The sequence below is a fragment of the Neomonachus schauinslandi genome, chromosome 8, assembly GCF_002201575.2.
Source record: "Neomonachus schauinslandi chromosome 8, ASM220157v2, whole genome shotgun sequence".
NCBI lineage: Eukaryota > Metazoa > Chordata > Mammalia > Carnivora > Phocidae > Neomonachus > Neomonachus schauinslandi.
This window is the reverse complement of record NC_058410.1, coordinates 41812796-41823813: the sequence shown is the minus strand read 5'-3', so window position 1 is coordinate 41823813 and position 11018 is coordinate 41812796. Positions and strand designations below refer to the sequence as shown.

The window sequence follows — 11018 nt, the reverse complement described above, 5'->3', positions numbered from 1 at the left end:
TTGGGCTCCCTGCTCAGCACTCTCTCTCATATACTCTCTCTCTCTCTCTCATTCTTGCTCTCTCAAATAAATAAATAAATAAATAAATCTTTAAAAAAAAAAAAAAAGAAAGAAATTCAATCCCTCTTCTTTAGCTTTCAGAAAAAGAAACTCCAGGGGCGCCTGGGTGGCTCAGTTGGTTAAGCGACTGCCTTCGGCTCAGGTCATGATCCTGGAGTCCCGGGATCGAGTCCCGCATCGGGCTCCCTGCTCGGCGGGGAGTCTGCTTCTCCCTCTGACCCTCCTCCCTCTCATGCTCTCTCTATCTCATTCTCTCTCTCAAATAAATAAATAAAATCTTTAAAAAAAAAAAAAGAAAAAGAAAAAGAAACTCCATTCCATGTGTACTGAAAGGTCATGCTTTGTAGAAAATTTGACTAACTGGAGAGAAAGAAGTAATGTCACTGCAAAGAGAACACCTTCACATTTGACACCTTTGTTTTTTAAAAAGTCCTTTGAACAATTTTGCCATTTTGGGCCTCTCTCCATGTTGCTTCATTCCATCTCTTTCCCTCTCTCATTGCTACTCTCAAGACCCAAAATGCTAGCATATCTTTTTTTTTTTTTTAATAACAGGGTAATTCTGCTCTAGGATTTTAAAAATATCTTCAGTCCAACTTTCTTGGTATCTTTCCTTCCAATTCCTAGTTATCGAAGTCACTTATCTTTATTTTTCTAAGTAAAGATAGTTCCTTTTCTAAAAGGAACTTTATTTCTAGTGAATAAAAATATACTTTTTTTTCCCCTTTCAGTTATACATATAAAAGGTTTTGGATATGTATCTTTTGACCTATAATCACAATTGATTATATCAATTATTTTTGTTGACTGTCACCATATTTAAGGCTTAATAATTACAAATGTGGCCTCAAAATAACTACAGCAAAATTAAAAACCTTACAAAACTTATAATTCACAATTTAGCTATTTTCCAGTTGAATATATGTATAATTTCATTTCCAATTTATGCTTTAGTACAAACATGAACTTTATGAGAACCCAAAGATTTATCATTTGAATAAAAGTATACTTAATATAAGTTGAATTGCAGGAAAGCACGAATGAAAACAATACTAAAGGGAAAGGTAACCTTAAAAGCAAATAATGAGTTTCCTCATGTTGATGACTCCATTTGTCATGGAGGAATAATATAGGAATACGAATGGGAAAATGATAATTTACCCTCAAGGCTGAGTTCAGTTGGAAACTACATGGAGGTAGGCATTATAATGACAAAGAAACAAAATTTCAAAAACATTAAGCTATGCTCCAGTCATATAACTAAAGATGGCTGAGTTTTCTGGAGGGCTATAATTGGTCTAAATATCACATCTAATTTGAACATTAGCAGCAGTATAAGAATTAGAATATTCTGCCAAAAATCTCATTTACCCATTCATGCCACAAACATTTATAGAGGACCACTATATGCCTGGACCTGTGCTAAATGATAGGAAGCCTTAGTTATTTCTCTGCCTAACTTTCCCTGTAAATAATCCCTAACCGAGTAAGCCAAATTTCTGTATAAATCTATTTTAATATTATTTTCTTTATATCCTAACTCTACACTCTCATATTTTATGCAATATTCCGAAAAAAGTTATACTGAAAACCATATTTTAAAGTTAGAAAAGTAGAGAGATGCAAGAGAAACAAGAAGGCCATTCTAAGTTTCTAGAGTAGTCTTTTTTTTTTTTGATTTAGTGTTCCATGATTCATTGTTTGCATATAACACCCAGTGCTCCATTCAATACATGCCCTCTTTAATACCCATCACCAGGCTAACCCATCCCCCCATCCCCTCCCCTCTAGAACTCTCAGTTTCTCAGAGTCCACAGTCTTATAAGAACATGTGTACTCACCTTTTCTGAACCATTATTGTTTTAGTTTGAGTTCCCTGAGGAACAGACTCTGAGACAGGAATTTACATGTAGATATTTTCTTGAAGTATGCTCCTAGGAACAAGATTTCTAAGGAAGTGAAGGAAGAAGAATTGGGCAGAAAGAAAATCTCAACTGTGTTACAGTGACAACAGGGGACTTAGGAGATCATACAGGAAGTTCTAGAGTCAGGATGACTTTTCATATGTGCCTGGAATTGAGGCAAAAGGACTGAGTCCTTGAAACCCCACAATGACCAGTCATTGGATATATCCCAAGGAAGGGGTAATGATTTTTATAAGGCAAGTCCCTTTGGTTAAAGGCAATTGCTAGAGAGGGACTTAACTATGAGCCAAAAGCAACCAATATACCTGACAGCTGGGGAAATGAGTGCCTAGATCATGAAAGGAGAGACCTGGGCAGTACACCAAAATATCTACTATAGCATATCCTTAACATAATTTGGATCCAATTACTTTGTATAATAAGTTTTCCCCATTTAAGGACAGCTCAAATGTATTCTTTTCCTGATAAAACTTAAAAGAGGGAAGTTAAGAGGGAAAAACTATAGCCCCCACCACTGCTTCTGAACTTAGAGGTACCATCAATACTCATCATCCCCCTCTTCCATAATCCACTCTAGATTCCCCTCACCCTCATCTGGTATCCCTACTGGGGTGACCCAGAGTTTTATCCCTGAAGATTCTGAGTCATTGGTCATCATACCCTTCTCAGACAGTAACTGCTTTGCTTTTCTACTTAGAATCAAAACTTGCCTGTATACCACAAAAAAACCCCAAGGAACACTTGGGAGCCAAATGCATTCTTCTTGCCTCCATTATATAACAGTAGCCTTTCTTCCCCCATAGTGATCAGAGCTAATTATCTTTGCCAACATAGTAACTTCTTTCTTTGCTTGCTGTTCTCTTGCCACAAGGTACTTGAAGCGACCAGAGAACATCTATAGCTTAAAATTGAATAGGATTCATGCTGTGTCTCCTGGTAGATGCATCTCCTCTCTGGGACATAAGAACTCTAGTTTCTAAGAACCTAAAATGTGGGGTTGTAATCACAAATGGCCAACTGGGTTACTTGGAATAATGATAATTTGGGTCACTCCTATTTTCACATCTTGGTTCTTGGAATTCTACATCCCTATAATGATAGTTGTCTTTGAGTGCATTGTGTCCAATCAGGTGCCTCAGCTGCGGCTTTAATATGCTGTCCTATTGTTCTATAAGGCCAGCAGCTTCTATGATAGAACTTTCTTTGTTGTAAAGTGAGTCACTTAGTCCCATATGATGTCATATGAAATATTGTGTCAGTAGATCATACATTCTATCAGCCCATGAATAGTGATGCTGGCTGAGGCTCAGCAAATGCAAATATATATCTAGAATATATGTTGATTCCATCCTGGACCTGCTCTGAGCCTCACCCAAAACTAAAAACTTCCAGGCACTTGTGAGTGGGTCAGGGAACTATGCCCAATCCTGAGAATTATGAGATATAATAATTTGTCCTATATTTTGGAGGGGATGGCCCAGCGGGCCCCAGACCACTCTCTACATAAAAATTTCATTGACATAATGGACCAATTAATTTTTGTAGGGTTTAAACCCTATCTCTAAGGATGTCATATCCTATTAACCATTTCCATAAATTTCTCTGTGAGTTGGTACACACACACACACACACACACACACACATCTCTGATATTGCCACTCGTTACCTTACTTCAGTGGTTTCAGATGGTTAAGTGCTATGACCTGGTTTCTATTACTTCAGAATCCTATCACTTCCATTGCTATTAGGGAGCCCAACTCTTAACACCATCTCCTCTCATCACTTGTAATCTACAGAGGACAGCCACCACTGAGAAACTCATTAATGCTGGTTCCTTTCACCAGAACATTTCTTATTACTTTGGAAAATGAGAGTGCCCTGTGTATTCACAAAGTACATCTATCTAGCATGCTTACTTCTCTGTGTCTTTTGATTTCTTCTTCTATGGTTTGTCATGGCAACTCTGTCATTTCCACATCACTTAGTATGGGCCAAGCTTCTAAGAGCCAACTTAATTCCATTTTAGTAGCATTTCGTGGGACCTTTAACAGTGTTAAATTCTGTATCAGAAGAGAGTACTCCCATATCAGGAGAGTACTCCCTTATCCAACTTAATGTTCTATTCTCCCTTGATTCAGTTATCCCCAGAATTCTGTTCCACACATATTCTCCAGACTCCTGCTGGTTCATATTGGCTAGGTCCCTTCTCTTACATACTAAGCTGACCATTACCCTGGTTGCATTATGTTATTACTTGACAAAAGTAGAGATGGAGGAGAAAATTTGTTGTCTATATTATCTTCAAGAAGAATTATAGTGCTTGTCTTCAAAAAGGAAGCATGGACCACTTCTGTAGGTTCGGAGAGTTAAAGGAATGTGAGGCTTCAAGGTTTTCAGTCAAGTGTGTTGACCCAAATGTCCCTATCCCAAATCTCAGGATTCCATACCTTCCCAATTAGAGCCCTGATCTTGACATTGAGACTTGCAGAGTCTTGCCTGCAAGACTTGTTCTACTTCCTTTATAATTAAGTCTGAGTCCTGATTCTCAGCATGTTCTGTGCTCCATCTGCAGAAGACACATTTACTTCTGTAGAGTTTACCATGTACCTTTACTAAATGTGAGCAATAAACCTGGGAATCATTATTAACTTTAACATCAATACCCCTAAAATTCTGAACTATTGAAATTCTCTTCTCTGATTCAACTTCCTCATCCTACAGCTTGATCTACTGATCCTGCTCTAACCTCAACATAATTTAATGTTGATTCTATGTCCCCTTCCTGATTTCATTCCCTTCCCTATCCAGTCTAAATCCATTTCAACTCTTTTCTTACAAGTATTCACAAATTCTATGGCCTCCCCAACTTTTACCATGACAACTTTTCTAATCAACCCTGAAAAAACAAAATATTTTTCTCATTTCTTTCCTTTGGACTATTGCACATTGCTGGATAACATTCATGTAACAGTAGAAATCAACTACAATAAAATTTGTAGTTTTCATTTTCAAAGTGTATTCAATGTTTTCTACCCACCACTGTATTCACCAATTTCTCATAATTCTCTTTGTCAATGGAATAAAGTAGTTTCAAACCCAATCTAAATATGATATGATCATACCAAATTAGATTTCAAACCAAATCTAATATAATCAATTCTCAATAGATAAACTCCTTTCTTTGTAAAAAAGCAAAAGCAAAAACAAAACCAAAACAAACCCATCTGAGATTTTCTCCTTCAGCTTCAGCTTACCTTCTACATGTAATCTATAACATCATCAGTCCTAATCTTCCTCAGTGAGAAAAAAACAATAGTTCCTGTTCTTTTGCACACTAACATCTCCATCTATGACTTTTATTTAGGAGCTTTCTAACAACAGCAACAATAATAGCTGTCACATATTGAATGTTCACCTGCACCAGTCACTAGGATAAGCACATTAAATAAATTGTAACATTTAATCTTTACCATAATGCTTAATTATTCCCATTTAATAAATGACAAAACCTAGGCTTGCCCAAGTTCACACAGCTAATAAAAGATAAATCCAAGTTTCAAACCCTAGTGGTCTAGTGTCAGATCATCCAAGATTAGCATTGACCAAGACTTCCTTCTTTATTGCTAAACCTCAGTCTATTCCTATCATGTTCCTCTTAATCTCTAAACATGCTCTAGTATTTTTATCTTAAAACTACCTTTCTTCAGTCTTGATTTCTCTTCAAACCACCACTCTAGTTTCTTCTATTCTTTTATGATCAAGCTCCTTAGAAAAATAAGATGTATGTCCTAACTGCCTCCACTTTCTCATCTCCAATTCATTCATCAATCTTCTAGAGTCTACCTTATTCTCTCATTAATCTAATAAAACTGCCATCAATCACTTTACTAAGAACCAGCAGCCACCTGTCAATCCCATTCTGATCAACCTCTCTGTGGTTTTCATTCTAGAGTCAACTTCTCTTGACTCATGGTACTATTCTTATTGACTTTTCTCTTACTTCTTAAGTCCCCTACTTCTCAGTCTTATTTACTATTTTATTTTTTTTTTACTAAAATATTGGTCTCCTTGCCCTTATCTCTCATTATCCCTCCCTCACATGCACCTCAATACAAAAACTTTAGAGAGCTTGATCACCGTCCTGAAGAAGTTTATTAACTAGTTCACTGAGCAACACTCCAAACACATTTACACAACTTACAGTAACCGGATACAAATGACTATACAAAACATTATGGTACATTAAGTGTTTGAGGAAGCACAGGATAGAAGATTCAGTTGTTAAGGTAATTCATTAAGGTAGATTTCTCAGAGGAGCTGTGTGTTGAAGAACCTGTGGAAAATGAATTCTCTCTCCCATCTACTTAACTTGGAAAGATCATTCATTTTCCTTCATTCTCAAAGAGCCAAAGAAAACAATTCAGCTAGCTGCTTTAGTAATCAATCCTGTATGTTTAATGATCCTTCAACTATTTTAATTTAGTCATCCATGAAATCATAAAAAAAATTGTCTGGTGGAGTTCAAATTCATAGTCTTTACCATCACTTTGCACATGATTCACATTATAACCAATTAAATAAAATTTTCTCATTTTTATCAAATGCTGGAATAGGTAGATTTGAAGATGGCTGAATATCATTTTTACAAATAACTTATTCATGTGCTCAAAGCCATCCTATGGATTTCTTACATTTCTTTGTCTTCTCCAGGCCCCACAGTCATAGTGTCATAAATATCCAGAGTTGGTGTCCCACAGAGTTGTTTTAAACCCCATGTTTTTTTTATTAGCAGTGTAACCTTCTGTTTATTACTTGAAATGAGTCTTCAATTTTTCCTATACATGGTAGCAACAATTACATACACATACAATTAGGATATTGTGAGAATCAATGAGATAATTTGTATGAAAGAGCCTGACCTAAAGAGGGTACTCACTAAACATTGGTCTTCTCCCTTTCTTCCATTTCCATTGCAAATTGGGACTATTTTCCCTTTGCCTATCTTATCCTTCATTTATATAGCAAATAAAGCATTAATTCTGAAAAACAATCTTTAAATCAAGTTGTTTACAATTTGTTGGCATTATGAATATATGGTAATATGTCTTGTATCTCTAGCATATTGTGTTTGATATTCCCAAGAAAACTTAAATACATATATCTTCTGTTGAAGTCATTGTGTACTATCTGTGTAAGAATTATGGTAAAAATAATTATAAAGAAATTGCCAATCTATCACTATGATGGCTCTGCACACTTTCCTGATGCTTACTCATTCTTTTCTATTTTATTTAAAGAAATATTATGGGTTTTTTTTAGTAGAGAGAAGGTAGTAAAATTAAAAATCCAAGTAGGAAAATGTGCAAAGAAAATTATGCCTATGAGAATTTAGTGGAAACTAAAATTTGAAAACACATGTGTTGTGGGAATCCATATAAAATACGGAAAAACCTTCATAGAAAAAATAGTTAAGTTACTAAGACATCTCTAAAATGCAGTAAGAATGAGATGTTGGTATGGAGAAAGCTTAAAATCGGTAGCCATTGAGGAGCTCTAAGGTAGGCCAAGGTTAATTTAATGATAAAATGAAGTGCTTTTGGGGAAAACAAAATGAATGTACTTTTTTTTTTTTTGGTCCACTAAAAATGACTTCTTTTCTAGAAGAAAAAGAAATGGATTTGAAGGCAATCAATATTACTTGTAGAACAGAAGAAACATGTAACTTATAAAACCAAGTCCATTTGGGATTCATTCCAAAGGTGAGGAAAGGGGCAAATGTTAGGAGAACCCTCCATCAGCTATAATTCACATCTCCCTATAAATTGGGATGGGACCTACAAGCTACAGAAAAAATGAATATAGCTCTATATAAAAAAAAGGACCTTTAAACCATAATGAAGGTCTTGTTACTTTTATTTTCAGAGAGCAACAGTCTTATAGAATGTGCTAGAATTTTTTTCTCTGACCCATTTTATCTCACAGTTTTCAGTTATTGGCTCTAAATGGTACATCTCCTTTAGCAATTTCTAAATTTTTAAAGTTAACATTGTTTTGCATTTAAGATGCTTTGGCAGGGACTGTAATGAGAATTTTAAATTTGAGCAAAACCTCTTGAAGTTCTAAATGAGGCCATCAAAGAGAACATTCACCAGATGGAAACATTGATTGATCTAAAGCCTCGAGTCTTGTTTTTAGTCTCTTGTTTTCCAGCAAAGAGAAATTTTACAGAATCTTCTCTCTTCCTAAAGACTTAAACTAAAATACATAGTTAAAATAGAGGTAATACACTCTAAGTATATTTATGGAATGGAAAGTAAAAAACCTTATGTCACATCCCAATCAAGAAATGGGGTACCCTAAAAAGAATGTGGATACCTCTAGTTAGGGTTCCTGTTCTGTTGCTACTCCTAAATTAATTTTTCACTGCTGGATGGAGGGCAGTACCCAGAACTCTCATGCCCCTAGATGATGGCCTAAGATTGCTCACCAAGATCTATGACTTCCTCTGATTCCTTGAGACACTGCTAGCCTGCACTTATCAGCTCCCTTCCACCTAGAGAGAGCTTCTCCTCACTTTCTCCTTTTGCCATATACCAGCTGAGTAGAGATGATGCTGAGAATGTAAAGGAAGGCAGAGGTACAGCTATAAACAGTCTGGATGCTCAATATGCCTCATGGATGCTAAGCTTTTCTATAAATAATAAATAAATTTTGGCAACCATCAGTTTGTTCTCTGTATTTGCAGATTGCCAAATTAATATGTAAGGTTTTTGTATATCAATTATATTTCAATAAAGTTATTTTTAAAACTTTAAAATACTAAAAAAATTAGCTTCATACAACATTCTACTATATGCAACTTTTAATAAATAATATTCAATTACAGAATGCAATATCATACCAGCACATGATACATAATAGGTATTCAGTAAATGTTTGTTAAATTTTACTGCTTTTTAACACAGTGATTTTCCTCAGTAATAATTTCTCAGATAAAACTTGGATAAAAATAAAAAAAATAAAACAAATAAACTCTCATTGTGTTAAGCAACTAAAATATTGCAATTAGGCTAACTATTGCAGTTAGCCTAACCTTTTCACACCATATCCTGAGAATTCCACACAAACATACAGAGTGAGAAAATTTGGAAAACAGACTTCAGCTATTTGAGATAATTTCACAAGTAAAATCTCTGTCTGATGTGGGTTTAAAGGTTTTTAACGTTCTTAGTGAAAACAATAACCAACCCTATCATTAGTGTCTGTAATGGTTAATTTTATGTGTCAAGTGGCTAGGCCACAGAGCCCAGATATTTGGTCAAACACATCTGGATGTTGGTATGGAGGTATTTTTTAAGAGGAGATTAATATTTAAATCAGTAGACTTTTGAGTAAAGCAAATTACCCTCCATAATGTGAGCGGGTCCCATCCAATCAGTTGAAGGTATTAAGAAAAAGAATGACCTACCCTGAAGTAAAAGGAATTTTATCATCAGACTGTTTTTGGATTCAGTTTCAGCATCAACTCTTCCATGAGTCTCTAGCCTACTGTTCAACCTTGTAAATTTCGGACTTGCCAGCCTCCATAATCATGTGAACCAAATCCTTATAATCCATCTTTCTCTCTCTCTCTCAATCGTGTGTGTGTGTATGTGTGTGTATATGTATGTCCATTTTAAAATAAATCAGATCAAATTTGAAAAAATATACTATTACCGATTAGTCAATGTCAAGTAAAATGGCATTCTAGGTTCATTTTAGAATTAATACACTTAATATAGAAATATGTTTAGATGTTCTTTATGAGTCCTGCTACTGTTTATTGTATCTAAATTTGTCTCATTTTTTTTCAATTACAATTATAAACAATGAGTTAAAATTTAAAGAGGCTGACCCCAGAAAGTTCAAACAGAAAAACATATGCACATGAACTGAGAGCAGTAAACCTTTTTTGAAAATTACTTACTGGATGTTCACTTCAGCAGCACATATACTAAAACTGGAACAATACAGAGAAGATTACCATGACCCCTCTGCAAGGATGACATAAAAACTACTTATTGGCCATCTCATATTGGGCACTGTGTTAAGCATGGGTAATGTAAAATTTGTAGAAACATGGTTCCTGTCTATGGTAAGTCAGGTTTTCCAAAAATAGCAGTAACAATAACTCTTAACCCTCATGCTCTTTTACTATATAAGTATGATATTACCCCCATCAGGAGGCAGTCTGTCTCCTTCCCTTGAATCTAGATGACATTTTACCTCAACAAACATAGTATGTCAGAAGTAATAAAATGTGATTTTAACACAAGAATATAACAATGCTATGTTCTTCTGCCTTACTCTCTTGAGACACTTACTTTGAGGGAAGCCAGATGCCATGTAAGCAGTCTAACAACCCTAAGATTTCTATGCTGAGCCCAAACTACTTCACATGGAAAGGAAGATGGCAGCAGAGTAGGAGGACCCTAGACTCACTTTGTCCCATGAATACAACTAGATAACTATCAAATCATCCTAAATACCCCAGAAATTGACCTGAAGGCTGGCTAAACAAATCCCACAACTAAAGATAGAGAAGAGGGCATACTGAAGAAGGGAAGAAATGTGGAGACCTGGTTTGAGAGAGAAATGGATTGTGGTTACCACAGTGGGGAGGGACCACAGTTGCAGAGAAGGGTACAGGGAAAATGAATCCTCACAGCAACTGACTTAGAAAGTGAGAGGGGCCAAATTTCATGAGTTCTTGCAACCAATGGGGCTTACAGCCTGGAGTTCTAAGGTCAGTGGGCGTGGCTCAGGGAGAGCCCAGAGGCACTGGGGAGAAGAGAATGCAGGGCAAACAGCCTGCAGATCTACAGTGTGGAAACAGTGATCTAAAGAACACCTGATGCATACAGTGGAGAGGTTATTTGCTCATCTCAGAGTGTGTCCCAGGGAGGCAGCATTCACAGAAACTCCTCCAAGAACCATCTACCCCAAGGCATATAATTAAGATGGCAAAATACAGTGATGAAGAAAAAATATTAA

General features: G+C 35.8%; 1 non-coding gene across 1 annotated transcript; it reads left to right on the top strand.

Moving 5' to 3' along the window:
* The first annotated feature begins 9956 nt into the window (after nt 1-9956).
* On the top strand, nt 9957-10061 carry LOC123325607. The gene has a single exon (XR_006540542.1). It is a non-coding gene; the product is annotated as a U6 spliceosomal RNA (small nuclear RNA).
* Nucleotides 10062-11018: the final 957 nt, after the last annotated feature.